The sequence below is a fragment of the Rhynchophorus ferrugineus genome, unplaced genomic scaffold (genome assembly GCF_030347505.1).
Source record: "Rhynchophorus ferrugineus isolate W39M unplaced genomic scaffold, kcgeb_rfMv2 rfM1, whole genome shotgun sequence".
NCBI lineage: Eukaryota > Metazoa > Arthropoda > Insecta > Coleoptera > Curculionidae > Rhynchophorus > Rhynchophorus ferrugineus.
The window spans coordinates 12577688-12599263 of NW_027472580.1; the positions used below are offsets into that span (position 1 = coordinate 12577688).

The 21576-nt window shown below is 29.6% G+C and overlaps 1 protein-coding gene across 1 annotated transcript in view; it reads right to left on the reverse strand.

Annotated features, from left to right (window-relative positions):
- Positions 1–11147, reverse strand: part of LOC143204482 (neuropeptide CCHamide-1 receptor) — a 480161-nt gene extending 469014 nt beyond the window's left edge. Inside the window, exon 1 of the mRNA XM_076417039.1 lies at positions 11009–11147. The gene's annotated coding sequence lies outside the window, so the exon portion shown is untranslated. The remainder of the gene's footprint in view (positions 1–11008) is intronic.
- Between the last annotated feature and the right edge of the window lie 10429 nt (positions 11148–21576).

Genomic DNA, 21576 nt, shown 5'->3' on the forward strand with positions numbered 1-21576 from the left:
TGTCGACACGGTATTGTAAAGTTATAACAAATATACCGAAAAGTACCATTTTTTCTCTAATTTTTTTTAAGTGAAACAATAGTCGAATTACATGAAAGCACCTTATAGCAAAAATCAAGTTGAAAAAAGAAATTTTGTTGAATATTGAAATTAGAATACACTTAAAATACATGAAATCGAAATATTTGAATCACGCCTGTTTAAATATGTAAATCCTTCGACAGCCCTCCAGGTGAATAAATGATAAAATAAAAACACTTATCGCCAACCGCTATAAAAACGTATTTTTACATTCCAAAGATCGTCGCTGAACGAGCGATGAGTGCTGTCGTTAGCGTAAGAGTCCTGTTTTATCGAACGGGAATTTGACGGAACGGTTTTACCGTGCGGGAATCGCTTTTATTATTCCATCAGATGCCGTATTAACTATTTCTGACGTCCGATGTTACTTTAGTGTTCGGGATATTTTAGACGTCGTTAATGTTCGTGTTTAGATTTTCGAGGGGACTTCAGCGAACGTAATCTGGTTAGGGTTTGGAGATCGGCCTCTAAAAGTTTCGTGTTTTTGTTGTAAATTCCCTATATAACTGAACAGGTTAGCGAAAAACTTTTAGGGAGCATTTCTGGTTAGTTATGTTGTGATTTAGACCAAGTATTGTTCGTTGTTTTACCTTAATTTGTTTTGTCTATTTGTATAAATATGCAGACAACTTTTATTCTACTGAAACAAGTTAATTGAAACGACTCCGGCCTGAAACATAAATGGCCAGCTATCGGATCATTAGTTTACGAATTACAGCATTTTGAATGAAGCCAGACGGTAAACGCAGTGGACGCCCAAAAGAGGTTCTTACTGAAGAAAACATTTAAAAAATCTACAAAATGATTTTGAATGACCATATGTTGAAACTGAATGAAATAGCAGACACTCTAAAGATATCAACTGAACGTGTACAGCATATCATTCACGAATATTTAGGTATGAGAAAGCTCTGTGCAAAGTGGGTGACGCGCGAGCTACTTTTGTCCAAAAACAACGACGAGTTGATGATTCGAAGCAGTGTTTGAAGATGATCAAGCGTAATAAACCCAATTTTTTGCATCGATATGTGACAATAGATGAAACATGGCTCCATCATTTCACTCAGAAGTCCAATCGACAGTCATCCGAGTGGACGTGGGAGCAAAGCTTGGGAGAACGCAACAGTTGGCTGGTAAGATTATGGCGTCTGTATTTTGGGATGCGCATGGAATAATTTTCATTGACTACCTTAAAAAAGAAAGGACCTTCAATGGCGACTATTACGTAGCACTAATGAGCCGTTTGAAGGACGAAATCGCCGAAAAATTGCCACATTTGACAAAAGAGAAAGTGCTGCTTTACCAAGACAATGCACTGTGTCAGTGAAAACGATGGCAAAAATCCATGAATTGAACTTCGAATTGCTTCATCGTCCACCGTATTCTCCAGATCTGGCTCCCAGCGACTATTTCCTGTTCTTAGATCTTAAAAGAATGCTTGCTGGGAAGAAATTTTCTTCGAATGAAGAGGTGATCGCCGAAACTGGGGCCTATTTTGAAGCGAAGAACAAATCATACTACAAAAATGGCACCGAAAAGTTCGTCGCTATAATGAGTGTATCACCCTTGAAGGGAATTATGTTGAATAAAAAAAATTTTGCAACAAATGTGTTTTACTATGGTAGGCAGGGGACTTTTCAATTAACCTATATTATAAAATGGGTTTAACAAAAAACTTTAAAATTTCTAGCCTGTGATAGTCAGAAATAGCTGATGTTCTGTTGTGCTGACTTCTTGTGTTCTCGTTTCACTCAAAACATTATTTTATTAACTAGTAAAGAAAATTCGAATTAAATCATCCACGTTAAATCACTAATGTTAATTAAATAGAACTAGAGATGTAGCACACAATTGTATAATAGTTTTAATCAAGGTATAATTAAGGTACATGTATCTGGAATCAGAATAGCGTTAAATAAAACTAATTTTAAATCGAACGTATGGTTGAAAGAGCACATGTATCGTTTAAGACAAAGCCTGAGCAAAGAAACCTTGTTTGGCAGAACACGCGCTTGCAAAACAACCACATAGTAAACTTTAGTTTACGTTTAAGTGTTTAGTCTAAGATCAAAGTTTCCTATTTGTCTTAAAATATAGTTATATCAAAAAGGCCTCTCAGCATCTTGTATATCGGGTAATTTAATTACTGTAGTACGTAGATGAGTGGACTGTTTATTTGCAAAATGGGTTACCCTATCTGAATTCAAAATATAACAAAAATTACAGACATAGTTTTTGATCGTTGTTGTTTTATATTTAAAACTAGCGACCCGCCCCGGCTTCGCATGGGTGCAATGCTGATACTAAATTAAATACACTACAGAAAAAATATGAACGTTGTATATAAAAACATAGCGGCCCGCTCCGACTTTGCACGGGCATAAAATATATATGCCTATGTCACTCAATGAAAACATGATTAAAATCGATCCAGTATTTTTGGTTCATTCATTACTGCCCTTGGCCTGCACGCATTAAATTTGGAGTAAAACAATTCCTCTTCCCCTATACTTACTATGAAGATTTCCTGCTATCTTTGGAATATCTAAATTCATACAATTTTTATTACATTACACATTTTTAAACGCAAATTTTAAATTTGTAATATCTCCGAAAATATTTGTTTAATTTACATGCTGTAAGGAACCATATTGATCTATATTAATTGCACACTGTATTTAAGGTACTTAATTCGATAAGGATTAATGCCGTATTGCTTAAAATAGCTTCGTAAATAAGCCATTTTCTCACGTAAAAAGTAAACAATAAAAATAGTTAATGTGGGTTATCCCTAAAAGATAAACATATACCATCGCAGACTTTTTTGTAGACCTTTTTATGGTGTACAATACTGTAGTACATTAATTTGATCTAACTCGTAGGGTTAGGCAGCGTTTTTGCTAATTGCTAAATAAGCCTAAAAAATAGGTTAATTTACGACATCACGTTAGAAACCTCTAAAATTAGCAATGTTGCCTTAGTATATTATGAATGTATTATACATGTAAGCCTTCCTCTTGAATCACTCTATTTATTGAAAAAAACCGCATCAAAATCCGTTGCATAGTTTTAAAGATTTAAGCGCACATAGGGATATAGGGACAGAAAAGGCGACTTTGTTTTATACTATGTAGTGATTTAAAAATTCTAAAGAAAATAACATTCATTCTATTGTAATATTATAATGCGAAAATTCTGAATGTTATTACTGATTCCTCAGACATTGTCATGAATAGAATATATTGTTATCCTTAATACGAGGATAAGATGAAAAGTTCTCAAGCAAACACAAAGATTGCGTTCCAGTCAGAAATCATATATAATTAGTATTTAGGCATTAGTTCGTATAAACAGTTTCAATTTATTCTCCCAAGTAGTTCGTTTACACTAATGTTGGCAGATGACTCCTGAAGTATTTGCTACTAAAACAGATGAACTAGATGCAATCGTAAAATTATTTATTTTGGGCGAATTAACCGGTAAATAAATTCCTTCGAAGTTGATAAATTTTTACGGGAACATTGCTTCTTCAAGCGGTTCATGTCAAGCATTAAAAATTAAATATATGAGCTATGAAAAAGAGTGCAGTGAGGTGATGGGAAGTGAAGGCGGATTAGATAGCTGAAGCTGTAAAGATATCGGGAGAAAGGTTACGAAATATTTTGCACAGATAATTAAGCTTGCGAAGATTCCAAATTTTGTTCCAAATTTGTTGAATACTAATCAAAATATGGGTACACCACTACATGTAAGATATGAAACAACTATCGAAGCAGTAGCAGTCGATGGTTCAGCGACAATACATTCGAAACCAATCCCATCTGAGAGGTCATAGTCGGTGTATTGTGATCCCATACAAAAGAGATCCTGCTACTTGATTACCTTGAAATAAGTAGAACAATTACAGGCGAATATTGCTCCAACCTACTTGATCAGCGAAGCTTCAAGGAGAAATCGTCTTCCTTTTCTTCGATAACGCACCTGTAAACCAAAGTGCGTTGACGATGGGAAATCTACGGACTTTGGGGTAAAACATGTTACATCAACACCCCATATTTCCCTAATCTGACACCCTAGCATATCCGTCTGTTCTCAAAATTGCAAGAGGTGTCTCGGAAAAGAGCAATTAGTGAAAAAGTTAAGAAGGTCATAGATGAATATTTCCACAACCTTCCAAACTTGTCATTTCCAGGAAGAAATACTGTGGGGGAAACGCTGGACCAAATATCTAGCCAAGGAGGATTATCTATAGGAATAAAAATAAAACAATGTTTTAGCTGAAACTTACAATATTTCCTTGCCATGCCAAAAATATTTTAACTTGTGCCTGTATATAAACTAGTTCAGTAAATTAATTGTCGCCTGGTTTTCAAGAAATCTGGTAATAGCCGTACAACTTTTCCTCTACCATTTCTTATATAACTTCAACGACAAAAAGTTTAGAAAAACAAATTCGCCCAACTGATTTCTCCAACTTCACACAGTTTTCAAACACAATTTTTGTTTGAAGCACTACAAGAGAGCTCTAGAAGTGTAATAAATAATAAACTATAAGAACTAGTGGCATTAGGAAAGGAATAGAAATAAACAAAGATATTATGTTAGGTAATAGGTGAAATATTAATATATCTACTAACAGTTATTGAACGAAGCTAGAGCGGAGTTTGAAAGGCAGTAGTCCATAACATATATATATATATATATATATATATATATATATATATATATATATATATATATATATATATGTATATATGTATTTGGGGTCCTTATGAATTAGCAGTGATCATACAATTTAGTGTAATGAACCGAATTTCCATTTGTGAATTGCTGATAAAACGACAGTAGAATACGTACAATTGCCGATATGTGAAAAATACTATTATGGTGATAGCCCAGAGAAACTTAGCTTCAAAAGAGCTTAGCTTGTGAATGCATTGCATTACTTATTGCTTCAATTTTTCGACATGAAATCTCATAAGTCCTACAGTGGCGGAATTTTATTTTAGTGGTAAAAGACAGTGTTTTAAATTTACATAAGTTAATCGGCCTCGAAAAATAGGAAAAAAGAGCTGCTATTACTTCTACATATGTGTAATTTGAACTTATTACAAACCACTGTTTACAATTGCTGCGACTTATTAATTCAGGTTATAAAAACATAAGATCTGATCTGAGTAAAGGGATGTATCTTCGAATACATTCACATTCAGTTGGGTAAAAAGGGAACAAGAAATATAAAAAAGAGAAAATTTACTTCGACAAGAGCCAATACACTTTATAGAGAAAATATTATTCTCTATAAAGAATGAGTAGCGATATACAAACTGGAATAACATAAGTAGCCGAAATACATAAAAAGAAACGGAAAAACTAAAATAAAACAAATGTTTCAATCTTTTTTTTGTGTGAGAAAAAATGTATGGTTAAATATGTTAAAATTTAATAATTTAAAGTTATTAAAATTGACTAACTAGATATATTAATATGAATATCATTACTAATAATATTATGTTATTTTTATTAATATTAATATTAGTTATTAGCATATTTTATATTAGTTATTAGTAATAAAGAGATTAATTGAATTTTTCGCCTTCGATAACATCTTTTTCAAATATGCTTAGTACAATCTTAATAATAAATTAATTTATTACTACATTTCATTTGTACTTGGACTAATTTACAAGCAAGACGAGTGTGAGATAAATACACCAATACGTATTCCTGAGTTATAAAATTATAATAACTTAAATTCAAACTATATTCAAAATATAGCATTCAAACACTTAACTTAATTTGCTAAAAACACAGAACAAATACTTAATGATTTAACAATTTAATGTTTAACATATATGATAACAAATGAATGAAATTCGCTAGAGATATCATAGATATTGAGTCATTTGTCAGATATAATTAAATTTATAATTTGATTGAATTCTTTTTTGATTATTGATATTATTTTAAAAAATATCTTTTATGGGTTATGAGTGTATAAAATAATTAATTAATCCTTTCTTAAATCGTTCCTATCTAAAACTCACAAAACACAAATTATAAATCAACTAATATAAGAACACATAGTATATATATATATATATATATATATATATATATTATATTATTTATAATATATATATTATAAATCAGATTGTGTCTAGTAAGATCAGGTAAGGTATTCAAAAAACATGTTTCTCGTACACAACTAAAATAAATATATCTTAGTTTAGTTCTTTTATGAGGTTCCAAAGTGATTTATTTATAAAATTGCCAAATTTTCTATTTATAAAATCGATCGCGTGTATATCGATCTCATATATAAAAAAATAAAAAGGTGTTTTCTTAGTAAAGTTCAGAAATATCAATCATTAGCAGATTTATTAACTAGTTGCAACATATGTGTGAATTTGTCGAGTGTATTTTTAACGTACTAATCGATAAACAATTACAAAATCGATACCAGAGGAAAATAGCGTTAATGCTTATCTTTATACATAAGTATAAGTTTTAGGACAGTGTAATAAATATACAAGGCAGATTTGTACACTCTATACATAGAGTATATACTAGTTTGTAGATCCAGCTTTTTACCTTTACAAATTACAAATTACAAATTTATTATATATATATATATATATATATATATATATATATATATATATATATATATATACAGAAGATAATGAACAGAATAATATTTAAAATAATAATAGCATTTTAATTTTGTTTTAGAATGTCCTTTATTGGTAAGGTTTTATGTGAACTAGTAGAAAAAGACATCTGGTCTTAGACCGCCTGATTACACATTTAACTATGTTGGTTTTTTCTTGTTAGATTTTATGGACCTATTTGTAAATAGAACGTCCATACCCTGGGTAGGATTCGAACTCTCCACTATCGCATCAGCAGGATGACCGTTGTATCACCTTGATCACTACACTACTAACTATATTTTCATGACTAGTAAAATGTATAAAAGTATACATGAAAATATATACAATAGCTGTAAATTCTATAAAAATAGTAAATCATGATAAAAATATATACAAATTATGAAAATGATTATTAGCATTAAAAATAAGTATAGTCATACATGAATTTGAATATGGCGTCGTCCATTAGAGTGATAAATATAATAAACACAACATTATTTAGGAATACTTTAAATTTGGTGGCCACACTTAAATTAGGTGATTGTACTACTAAATGATGCATTGAATGTTTCCTGTCATATTCAAGAGTCTGATGTGAAATAGTCATTGCATGATACATAACGAATAACCAACATCAAAACGTCAAAGGACACGAGCTAGACCAAAAACATTGACGTTACCGTTGAATCTATAACAACTCACGCGAAATTCACTAAGAGGCAATACATCGGTGAAAAGTTACTGCTTCCTGTGAATTTTGATCCAGAGTTGTCAGTGGTCTATATTCCTTCAAAATCTTAACGATAATATTTTATTATTCTTAATTCAAATTTCACGATATGGTGGTGGAAGAGATGAAGGTCCTGCTGGACTCGTCATTACGTACTAGTTCGCAAACGCTACGGTAAATCATCTTAAATAAAAACTCAAAAGACTCAACCGCATGACGCATGACGCACTCACGCGTCAAAAATCATGATAATAATTCGGCAAGGGGCAGAAAAGTCTGAAAATTATTCTCATTATTTAAAAAACGTACTTAAACCATTCCCATCCGAGATATCTATGGATTAGAAAATAAAAATGCCCGACACTCTAAATTTTCTTTTCAAATAGATTAATCCAATGAAAAATCTACTATGAAAGAAGCTAAACATATGGTAATGATGTAAACTGGGCGCAAGAAATATCTAGCAACTGGAAATATTCTGCAAGAATTCCCAGAAAAATGTACAAAATTAATAACGTTTATATTCAATGCAATTTTTCGAGTGAACATCCCTAGATTTTTATTGGATTTTCAAACTTGAATAATAAACAGAAAAGGTCAGCTCCTACTGGCCAATAAATTTATTATCTGTAATCCCAAATGTTTTTGCGAAACTGTATGTCAAAAGGCTTAACACAATAGTTAAATATAGAAATATTATAACTGAACATCAATGAGATTGGATTTCACAATAAATACTAATCTATAAAACAAATAGAAAGACTTCTGAGCCAAATAAATGCATATCTAAGTGCTAAAAACTGAAAGGAGGACATATTTGATAAACGAAAACAACCAAACCAAAAGTATTGCCTCATCTTAAGTTATCTTATTGGAAGTTATTTTTAGTTAACAAGATAGTGCTGTACAGATCACGGCTTAGGCCCATTTAGACTTAGGGATAACATTGATGGAGTACTTCTAGCTAATCTAATATAGTCATCATTCGACGTTCCCTAAACAAACAGTTCGTGCTATAGTCGGAGCTTTACACTACGTTTCTAATGATATGATCCAGCGTGATATCCTTCTAAAACTCATAACTAGTTTAACTGAAAAAGTTGGCGTTAAGTCCTTATAAAGAATGTCTATGCATCCAAGTGGATTTGTTAATGAAGTAAATATAAGTAATAGCAGTGCAATGCGTAAAAAAAGATATTTTACAAAGGAGATTACTTACTGAATAAATCGACATGTAAATTATAACTGCCGAAATTTATACTGCTAACGGTACTATAAAAACTATACTATAAAATTTTTAAAATATTTATACACAATGGCATACATGAATCTTTTACAGTACAAAAAATGTTATTACCCTATATGGAGTTTGTTCCAATCAATTTCAGTCTATTTCCACCCTTATTGGAAAACCCCATTTTATGTTACCAAACATGAAACATTCATCAAAATAATTATAAAATGTATTAACTGTTTAAACTTTTTTAACATAGCTCGTAGCTTAATTCACATCATTGGAAATTTAATTGAAACTGTCATAGGCTTTCTCCTTCTTGAAACTCTCCATTCTAAACATCTGCTACTCTAACAATAGGATTATTCAACAGACTGAACGGAGTTCAAGAGGTTTAAACAATACTAGTTTAATATACCTGTTAAGCCCTCTGTCATTTTCTGTATTGTTTATTCAACATTGTCTCCTTAATTTAAGTGATTTAAATAAAACTATAAAAGGACCTAATTTTTAACTATATACTTAAGGAACTAATTAATTGAAGACCACAGGAGTTTTACCTTAACAACATTGTTATGTATATATTTTACTTTGTCGGTATTCGTAATATTTTTAACTAACTTGAAGTCATTAAAGGCACTCGTTATAGGTCTAATGTAATAATTATGAATTTTATTAGCTATAAAATACTTATTATCCTCATGTATACATTTTTATTAGTAATAGTGAAGCTATTATATAGATAACTTACATAGTTAATTTAATGTCAAAGGCGTGACGTGCATAGATATTTTAAGCACAACTAATCTTATTAAAATAAATTATTTATCGTATATATATATATATATATATATATATATATATATATATATATATATATATATATGTATATATATATATATATATGAGAAGTAATTAGAATATAAAAATATGTTGGAAAATTAAGTTAATTGAAATATTAAAACAATAACTTTTAAAACTAAACAAAATATATTACAAAAAAAATATTAGGCAAAAATGTAATGTGTTAACAATTTGAACATGATGATGTATTATTTTAATAAGTAATTAAATTCCAATATTATTACATTAACTCCGAATTTCAAAAAGTTTCGTTCGATAACTTAATTTTTAACTAATTGAAGTACTTTTTTAAATTAATAAATTACTAAAGTATATTATATTAGTTGAACTAATTATAATATACACTATATATGCAGAGATAGATATAAGAGAAATTAGAATTATTAAGCTAACTAGTCTAATAAACCAATGTTTAGTGTATTATGTTTGAATTTAAACACAAATTATAACTGATATTTTACCATTGTAAATATATGCTTTATAATTCTAGAGTAACTTACATTTTAAATTATTAACTGTAAAATACTAGGTCACTATAATTGTTATTTATTTTTAAATTTATTCAAATGTTATATCAAATTTTAATTCATTTTTAAACATTTTTTTACTTTTTGGTACTAAGAAGATTATAAACTTTTTAAACAATTTACAGTAAAATAGTAAACCAGACATATATTTTCGTAAATAATTTATAAAATAATATTTTTGTTAATCAATCATTTTTTATTAAATAATTGAAATAATATCATATGTTTCATATTGTTATTAATATATTTATTAAATATGATTGTTGCATAGAAACAAATTGTTGATAAATTTTAAAAAGTCCGAATAATGTATAACTATATCTTCAAAAGAAAATCATAAAGAAATTAGGTTCATTATAACTGGCATATAATTTTTATTAAATAATTTTTATTCCTTAACAAGGCAAAAAAGCATATATTAAAAAATATTCTTAATTAGTATTATATTTTATAAATTTATATAATTAATAATTAAAATAATTTGTTAACTTTCTTTAATGTTTATTGATACGATTTTACCGAGCATTAATATGGTTCTTACAGTATTTAACATAAAAATACAAATGAATAAGATATTCCTGATAAATATTATAGTGTTTTTATTAAACTATATAATAAATTATTAATTTCCTTTAATGTTTATTATGTTAATACGGTTTTTAAACTATTTGGAATTGATACACGAATTTATAAAATGTAAGAAAATATTTGTAACTTATTATAATATTATTTTTAAACCTTATGTTGTTCACACTTAATTTATAATATAAAAAATTATGAAACCATGGGAGATTTGTAATGAGTTTTTTTTACTCGTCGAAAAATTTGTTTAGTATTTATTTGTAAATATTTACATGTTTATTTTGAAGAAGAACGGTAACTCAACTTGTTTAAAACAGAGAAACTATCTACTTACTTAAAACATAAACTACATCACATATTTCCATTCACAATTTCATATCAAGTCAAACCAAGGAAAAATCCAAACTTTCGCAAAACAATTCCTCGAACCGACAGTCGAAGTTTTCCACTATGGAAATAGTCAGCGGACTCGGGATCAGATTTTCCCGGCGCTGCCCGTTAGCGCGCGAGGTGCACTGAAAGTTTCTCGAAACCCCGAAGCGTGTCAGCGCAAATTTTCAGCGCCAACGCTCACCAGGCCTCCGACTCCTGACAAATGATTTTTTCATCATTCAGACCCCTCCAGAGCATCATCGTGCCTCATCTTCCTTTAATATCCCTTTTGTTTTTTCTTTCAGCTGTAATTTTTATTGGGCTCTATCGGATAATTACAATTTATTTTTCGAGTCCTTCGTTCGGTATATTTTTTGTTGACAAATTATGATTACAATGAATTTTTCGCTAAATGAGACATTTGTTTCATTAAATCTAATTGATTCCTACGATGAAGACAATCATTTTTGGCTATTTAATTAGGCTAATGGGTTTAAGTTGGACGAAACTTTGTCGGATTTTAATTTGCTGACTGAGAACTTTTTATCTGCTTGAAAAATTTAGATCGCGTAACTTCAACAGTCTTGCCTTCAATTTGAATGTTCGTTAGGACCAGAAATTTATCCCGAAGGATTTGAAATAGGTGAACTAACTTAATCCTTTGATTAAATTGTCATATATTTCAGAAAAATCGGCATAAATGTTTTATAACTGAATCATCCAATATAGTTAGAATTGCTAATAATTAATGTAAATTACACAGGTCTGGAACAAATTAGTTATATTTGGAGTCCTCCATTTGACAAATTATTATTACAATAAATTCCGACCCCTCCAAAGCATCATCGTTCCTCATCTTCCTTTAATATCCCTTTTGTTTTTTTTTTGTTGACAAATTATGATTACAATGAATTTTTCGCTAAATGAGACATTTGTTTCATTAAATCTAATTGATTCCTACGATGAGGACAATCATTTTTGGCTATTTAATTAGGCTAATGGGTTTAAGTTGGACGAAACTTTGTTGGATTTTAATTTGCTGGCTGAGAACTTTTTATCTGCTTGAAAAATTTAGATCGCGTAACTTCAACAGTCTTGCCGTCAATTTGAATGTTCGTTAGGACCAGAAATATATCCCGAAGGATTTGAAATAGGTGAACTAACTTAATCCTTTGATTAAATTGTCATATATTTCAGAAAAATCGGCATAAATGTTTTATAACTGAACCATCCAATATAGTTAGAATTGCTAATAATTAATGTAAATTATACAGGTCTGGAACAAATTAGTTATATTTGGAGTCCTCCATTCGTTTTTTTTTTGTTGACAAATTATTATTACAATAAATTCCGACCCCTCCAAAGCATCATCGTTCCTCATCTTCCTTTAATATCCCTTTTGTTTTTTTTTTCAGCTGCAATTTTTATTAGGCTCTATCGGATAATTACAATTTATTTTTCGAGTCCTTCGTTCGGTATATTTTTTGTTGACAAATTATGATTACAATGAATTTTTCGCTAAATGAGACATTTGTTTCATTAAATCTAATTGATTCCTACGATGAAGACAATCATTTTTGGCTATTTAATTAGGCTAATGGGTTTAAGTTGGACGAAACTTTGTTGGATTTTAATTTGCTGACTGAGAACTTTTTTATCTGCTTGAAAAATTTAGATCGCGTAACTTCAACAGTCTTGCCGTCAATTTGAATGTTCGTTAGGACCAGAAATATATCCCGAAGGATTTGAAATAGGTGAACTAACTTAATCCTTTGATTAAATTGTCATATATTTCAGAAAAATCGGCATAAATGTTTTATAACTGAACCATCCAATATAGTTAGAATTGCTAATAATTAATGTAAATTATACAGGTCTGGAACAAATTAGTTATATTTGGAGTCCTCCATTCGTTTTTTTTTTGTTGACAAATTATTATTACAATAAATTCCGACCCCTCCAAAGCATCATCGTTCCTCATCTTCCTTTAATATCCCTTTTGTTTTTTTTTTCAGCTGCAATTTTTATTAGGCTCTATCGGATAATTACAATTTATTTTTCGAGTCCTTCGTTCGGTATATTTTTTGTTGACAAATTATGATTACAATGAATTTTTCGCTAAATGAGACATTTGTTTCATTAAATCTAATTGATTCCTACGATGAAGACAATCATTTTTGGCTATTTAATTAGGCTAATGGGTTTAAGTTGGACGAAACTTTGTTGGATTTTAATTTGCTGACTGAGAACTTTTTTATCTGCTTGAAAAATTTAGATCGCGTAACTTCAACAGTCTTGCCGTCAATTTGAATGTTCGTTAGGACCAGAAATATATCCCGAAGGATTTGAAATAGGTGAACTAACTTAATCCTTTGATTAAATTGTCATATATTTCAGAAAAATCGGCATAAATGTTTTATAACTGAACCATCCAATATAGTTAGAATTGCTAATAATTAATGTAAATTATACAGGTCTGGAACAAATTAGTTATATTTGGAGTCCTCCATTCGTTTTTTTTTTGTTGACAAATTATTATTACAATAAATTCCGACCCCTCCAAAGCATCATCGTTCCTCATCTTCCTTTAATATCCCTTTTGTTTTTTTTTTCAGCTGCAATTTTTATTAGGCTCTATCGGATAATTACAATTTATTTTTCGAGTCCTTCGGTCGGTATATTTTTTGTTGACAAATTATGATTACAATGAATTTTTCGCTAAATGAGACATTTGTTTCATTAAATCTAATTGATTCCTACGATGAGGACAATCATTTTTGGCTATTTAATTAGACTAATGGGTTTAAGTTGGACGAAACTTTGTTGGATTTTAATTTGCGGGCTGAGAACTTTTTGATCTGCTTGAAAAATTTAGATCGCGTAACTTCAACAGTCTTGCCTTCAATTTGAATGTTCGTTAGGACTGGAAATTTATCCCGAAGGATTTGAAATAGGTGAACAAACTTAGTCCTTTGATTAAATTGTCACATATTTCAGAAAAATCGGCATAAATGTTTTATAACTGAATCATCCAATATAGTTAGAATTGCTAATAATTAATGTAAATTATACAGGTCTGGAACAAATTAGTTATATTTGGAGTCCTCCATTCGTTTTTTTTTTTGTTGACAAATTATTATTACAATAAATTCCGACCCCTCCAAAGCATCATCGTTCCTCATCTTCCTTTAATATCCCTTTTGTTTTTTTTTTCAGCTGCAATTTTTATTAGGCTCTATCGGATAATTACAATTTATTTTTCGAGTCCTTCGGTCGGTATATTTTTTGTTGACAAATTATGATTACAATGAATTTTTCGCTAAATGAGACATTTGTTTCATTAAATCTAATTGATTCCTACGATGAGGACAATCATTTTTGGCTATTTAATTAGACTAATGGGTTTAAGTTGGACGAAACTTTGTTGGATTTTAATTTGCTGGCTGAGAACTTTTTATCTGCTTGAAAAATTTAGATCGCGTAACTTCAACAGTCTTGCCTTCAATTTGAATGTTCGTTAGGACCAGAAATTTATCCCGAAGGATTTGAAATAGGTGAACTAACTTAATCCTTTGATTAAATTGTCACATATTTCAGAAAAATCGACATAAATGTTTTATAACTGAACCATCCAATATAGTTAGAATTGCTAATAATTAATGTAAATTACACAGGTCTGGAACAAATTAGTTATATTTGGAGTCCTCCATTCTTTTTTTTTTTTGTTGACAAATTATTATTACAATAAATTCCGACCCCTCCAAAGCATCATCGTTCCTCATCTCCCTTTAATATCCCTTTTGTTTTTTTTTCGGCCGTAATTTTTATAGGGCTCTATCGGATAATTACAATGTATTTTTCTAGTCCTTCGTTCGGTATATTTTTTGTTGACAAATTATGATTACAATGAATTTTTCGCTAAATGAGACATTTGTTTCATTAAATCTAATTGATTCCTACGATGAAGACAATCATTTTTGGCTATTTAATTAGGCTAATGGGTTTAAGTTGGACGAAACTTTGTTGGATTTTAATTTGCTGGCTGAGAACTTTTTTATCTGCTTGAAAAATTTAGATCGCGTAACTTCAACAGTCTTGCCTTCAATTTGAATGTTCGTTAGGGCCAGAAATTTATCCCGAAGGATTTGAAATAGGTGAACTAACTTAATCCTTTGATTAAATTGTCACATATTTCAGAAAAATAGGCATAAAAGTTTTATAACTGAATCATCCAATATACATAGAATTGCTAATAATTAATGTAAATTACACAGGTCTGGGACAAATTAGTTATATTTGGAGTCTTCCATTTGGTTTTTTTTTTGTTGACAAAATATTATTACAATAAATTCCGACCCCTCCAAAGCATCATCGTTGCTCATGTTACTTTAATATCCCTTTTTCCCTCTATCGGATAATTACAATTTATTTTTCTAGTCCTTCGTTCGGTATTTTTTTTTTGTTTACAAATTATGATTACAATGAATTTTTCGGTAAATAAGACATTTGCTTCATTAAATCTAATTGATTCTTACGATGAGCACAATCATTTTTGGCAATTTAATTAGGCTAATAGGTTTAAGTTGGACGAAACTTTGTTGGATTTTAATTTGCTGGCTGAGAACTTTTTGATCTGCTTGAAAAATTTAGATCGCGTAACTTCAACAGTCTTGCTTTCAATTTGAATGTTCGTTAGGACTGGAAATTTATCCCGAAGGATTTGAAATAGGTGAACTAACTTAGTCCTTTGATTAAATTGTCACATATTGCAGAAAAATCGGCATAAATGTTTTATAACTGAATCATCCAATATAGTTAGAATTGCTAATAATTAATGTAAATTACACAGGTCTGGAACAAATTTGTTATATTTGGAGTCCTCCATTTGGTTTTTTTTATTGACAAATTATTATTACAATAAATTCCGACCCCTCCAAAGCATCATCGTTCCTCATGTTACTTTAATATACCTTTTTTTCGGCCGTAATTTTTTTAGAGCTCTATCGGATAATTACAATTTATTTTTCTAATCCTTCGTTCGGTATTTTTTTTTGTTTACAAATTATGATTACAATGAATTTTTCGCTAAATAAGACATTTGCTTCATTAAATCTAATTGATTCTTACGATGAAGACAATCATTTTTGGCTATTTAATTAGGCTAATGGGTTTAAGTTGGACGAAACTTTGTTGGATTTTAATTTGCTGACTGAGAACGTTTTATCTGCTTGAAAAATTTAGATCGCGTAACTTTAACAGTCTTGCCTTAAATTTGAATGTTCGTTAGGACTGGAAATTTATCCCGAAGGATTCGAAATAGGTAAATTAACTTAGTCCTTTGATCAAATTGAACATATTTCAGAAAAATCGGCATAAATGTTGTATACCTTAACAATCCAATGTAGTTAGAATTGCTAATAATTAATCTAAATTACACAGGTCTGGAACAAATTATTTATATTTGGAGTCCTCCATTCGGTTTTTTGTTGACGAATCATTATTACAATTAATTTTTTGACAAATGAGACATTTGATTCATTAAATCTAATTGATTCTTACGATGAGGACAATCATTTTTGGGTACTTACGAACTAAACTTTGTTGGATTTTAATATACTGGCTGAGAAGTTTTCCATCATCTTGAAAAATTTAGATTGCGTAACTTCAACAGCCTTTTGCCTTGCCTTTTATTTGAATATCCATTTGGATCGAGAATGTATTCCGAAGGATTCGAAATAGGTGAATTAACTTAGTCCTTTGATCAAATTTTAAAATATTTCAGATAAAATATTTTTAATAAAAAATTTGAACCGACTTCAAAAAATAAAATAAGGAACTCTCTAAAAGATAAAAAATAATTAAACTTAGATTTTTAACACCAAAAAAAGGTTCAAAAATAAAATATGTACATAATAATCCTTGTAATAACTAAATAAAAATAACTACTATACGTATTTTATATTCCACTATTTAGACAAAATATAGCTTAATACCTACATAAACCTATTTATAAATTTACAATATTATTTTAACTACTACCAACCGATTACTTTGAAATTGCTGCTGAACCCAAAGTTATTTTAATTTAGATTTGTTTTGTTGGTAATTTAATGTTTTGTATGTATCACAAAATTAAATAATTATTTTTGGAATTTTTGGGTTCGGCACCGACTTCAAATACTTTTGAATTGATTTCAATATATTTTGGTATACTGAAAACTGAAATGGTAATGGTAGAAAATGCGTTTAAAATCTAGTACGATACAGCACAAACACAGCAAAGCATTTTCATGGATTCATCAAAAATTCATCAAAATCATTGCTCGCATAATAAGCCGTGTTTACGAAATTTCCTTCCTTTTTGCATCTATGGTATAGCAGATATCAAAAATACTTGGCCGTCGAGGGAATTTAATGTTAGCGATAAGAAAGTCCTCCGATAAACATTGGTACATCCATATTAAGTTTTATAACCACTACTAAACATAAAGTTAAGATTGATAAAGTGATTTATAAAACCACTTCCCAATGGTTGACATTTCTTCAAAAGCACAGTTTTAAAGTCTCCAGGCTTCTCACAAGCAGAGGTGAAGGAGGATAGTAGCTTAAGACTAACTCACAATTCGTCAAGACCATCTGTCTGATTGTTTTTGATAAAAATATGTAAACATTTTGTACGTGCCTATGAAATGTTAACGCTTCGCTCGATTTCGCCGTCTTGCCCTATCAGATTCACACTAAGTTCCAATGAGACCACCTCAGAAGTGCACTCTTTTGAATAAAAGAAGAATTTTGAAAATCGGTCCATAATTGACGCAGGAATAACATGCATGCATTAAAAAAGATTGCTTTTAAATTCGTTTTTCGATATCGGTTAAATATGTCTTCATACAATATACCACAAGTTTGTGCTGATCTGATTTGGTTGAGTCCGTTGAAAGATTCTTTTCTTTAACAGATTTTATTCATGCTTCAAGGATGTTTTTCGATATTACATTTAAAAATCTAGTGTTGGTTAGAAAATTCCCTTTTTATTATTGATTAATAGGCCGGGATGGATTAGTTCTATGCTATTTACATAACCTAACTTCTGACTGTATTCTGTAATTTGTATTTTAACTTTATATTTAATGTTCTTTACATACAAATATTTTGTATTTCGTATGTATTTTAAATGCATGTTAGATTATATTTTGGTACTTGCATTTTAATTAAAACACAACATTATTTTGCCTAGCTCGGCTTGTAAGGACGAGGAATGAAAAAACATTAGTCAGTTCTTGGCCCGTTGCTCTGAGATATTTAACACGATGACCTACTCAAGCTCGAGCTGTTGGCAATTGTCCATCTAATTGGCTACTCTGGTGGAAAACGGCCAACGCAATTGGACATCATTATAAACAATAGGATTTGAATTCAATTGATGCATATCAAGAGACAGCATGTAGGCTGTTCATAAAATAAAACTATATTTATTTATTGATACATGTTTCAATAATTTACCACTGTAATCAAAGAGTAGAAAAACTTGATATAAAATAAAAGGGGCTTTTTGTTTTTGAAATAGAGCTTATTTCACGTCTATTTTATAAATACATTTCCCTGTAGGTGCCATACATCTATTTTTATAATAGTACAATGTGAATAATTACAAATTAACTTCAAAACCAACATTCACAAGCAACAAGAGTGTGGGCAATAAGTTTTAATTTGGTTAGAATCGAAATCTGTTCGGAGGAAGGGGAGAAAATCGAGGGAAACGTTATAATTTCAAAGATCGGAAGTCGTTCAGTTCAAAAGCTATTCAGTTTGCTTTTCAAGCACTAATTATAGTATAAAAAATGTTGTAGAAATATTGTAGAATACTGCTTCTATTGTGTAATGGTTAAAGCGTTTAGCTCCATAACGGAGATCGCGGGTTCGATTCCCGTCAGCGACGGTAATTTTTTGTTGTTTAGTTAGAACATTTATCAAATCATCCTGGCTAGGTAGGGGATCCTGGGACCTGAAACGTTCCTTATTTTCAATCATTGTTTCTTTATTCCTATTGTTCCTCATAGTGGCTGCACCTTTACTTGGTGTACCCATTTGGCATCGACTTTAAAATAGTCAGTTGGTCATAATATTGTAAAAAGATAAGTAGGTTTAGGTAGGTATTAAGCTAAATTGTATGTATATAGGAGAATATAAAATACGTGTAATAGATAGGTTAAATAGTTTTTTGTTTTTGTTGTTTTGTTTAGAAGTTTGCTTTTATCGTCTATATATTATAACTCTCACATTTTAATGCCTGTGGTGGATTGTCAAATATATATTTCTTAACGCTATTTTAAGCTATTATATAAGATCAAAATATCATGACTTTTTTAAAATGATGAATGAAATTTTATTACCAGCTAGGATTGATTTATGTTTGTTAAGTAATTACCGGGTGATCTTTACATTGAACCAAATACACCAGCAATTTATAAACGAAGGGTTAATTACGACACTTTCAATATTTCATCCAGTCGGCCGCAATTAATATTTATCATTCGATACTACTCTTTGTCACTTTCCGCTTTGCTAAAATTAGAAATATCCGTAATAAATCCCGCAAATTAAAAGTACGATAATGATATATTGGTAAGATATCATATATTTTTATAGATATGCCATATTTGATCTTATGTTACTTTCTGTTATTTCGTAACATATCGAGTTAAAATGAATCCCTTTAAAATAAATTAACAACTCTACAAATACATTCAGTTTATAGGATTTGATAAACATATAAAAATTATTCAAATTTTAAAATTTCGGCGTAATATATTTATTTATTTGTTATATTGCTTCGAAAATAAATTATCAATTCCCTAAAAAAATTATTTATGGAAATTGAAAAATGGTAACATTATTCATATAATATATATATATATATATATATATATATATATATATATATATATATATATATATATATATATATATATATATATATATATATACTTCGATATATTATATTTATTAATTCGTTTTGTAAAAGTAGTTTTTTTATTACTGTTAAGTTTACTTTTTATATAATGGCCTGGAGAAAAGATATATTGCTTATATCAAGCATTATAAAACAAGTTTGTTTTCAATGATATATGCAAGAGATGGACGAAATAACGTGAAACCCTGCCATATACACAATATTTATTAATTAACAAGATATTGGACCACCACTTGCTTTTAAAACACGTGCATTTCTTCGCGGAATAGAGTTTTCTAAATAGTTTCCAACGGAAGGTTGTCCCTTTCTTGTACCAAAACACCCGCAATTTGATTCAATGATGTAGCTAACAACATATGCAGCTCTTTGAGGGTTGTCTAAGAAGCAGACAAAGTATTTTAATTATGTAAAGATTAAATAGCATTGCTTTCAAATGAAAACAATTTCCTCCTTATATAATTTCGTATTCCTAGATGAAATTTGGATATTGCAAAATGGAACATCAGACCACTCATGGCAAGACGTTAATAAAAATAACACAAAGACAACAACAATTAATGAAAACATGTAAAATTTGAAATTACATTTCGTTAGGTTTTGTTAGACATAATGTTTTTTAATAATTCATTTCAGATATATTATTCTTCATGAAGTGAAAGATAATGATTTTATTCCTGGAGCAGACTTTGTATTTTGTTGTTGTTCTTGTAATATGTTGTTCTTATAAAAAAAATCAACTGTTAAAGAACATTGAGGAAGCACAAAGCATACTATAGCACACGGGTGGAAAAGATCAAAGCAAGCGCATCGACAAATGCTGTAAGTAATGGCTTGCAAAACATAATTTAAGTTTTATTGAAGATATTAAAGATACCATATTGTAAAGTGAGCTATTTCAAATTATTACTCGGTAAATGTAAACGAAATATTTAACTGTTTTGTGTAATTTACTTTTTTAAAAATGGACCTGAATCAATCAATCAATCGAATTGTATATCAATTAAATCCAATCGAATTAACATGTGGTGTGATATACTAGCAAAAACTGTCTGGATATGTGGAAATAATCAATGTTTAGAATAATACTTGACGATACGATAAGAAGATACACTGAAGAAGAAATAGACTAGAATAGAAATAGAGAAAATCGTGAAATCGTGAACAAGCTTTATGACTTGTTGTTGACTTGAAAAGTGTCTCAGAAAGTAACAGTGTCTAATTAAAACTTTTAGGATGTAGTATTATGATCAAATGCTGACAGTTACCAAGACAGGATGATAAGAGTGGAAACAACTAAAGATCAGTATATTATTAATATAGGATAACTATAGAAAAACGTATTGTAGTGCATGAAATATTTGTTTGCATACATTTGTGTGTAATTGTTCAGAATGTTGACTATCAGATTGTAATTTATGAGGAGAGAATTAATACTATTTTCGAGGTATGGTAAATGCATTAGGGAGAATGCAGTGTTTTTATCTAATATTATGAAGGAACATCTACAAAAGTACAGAAAAATATAACAAATTACAGAGAAACAGTATCAAAATGAC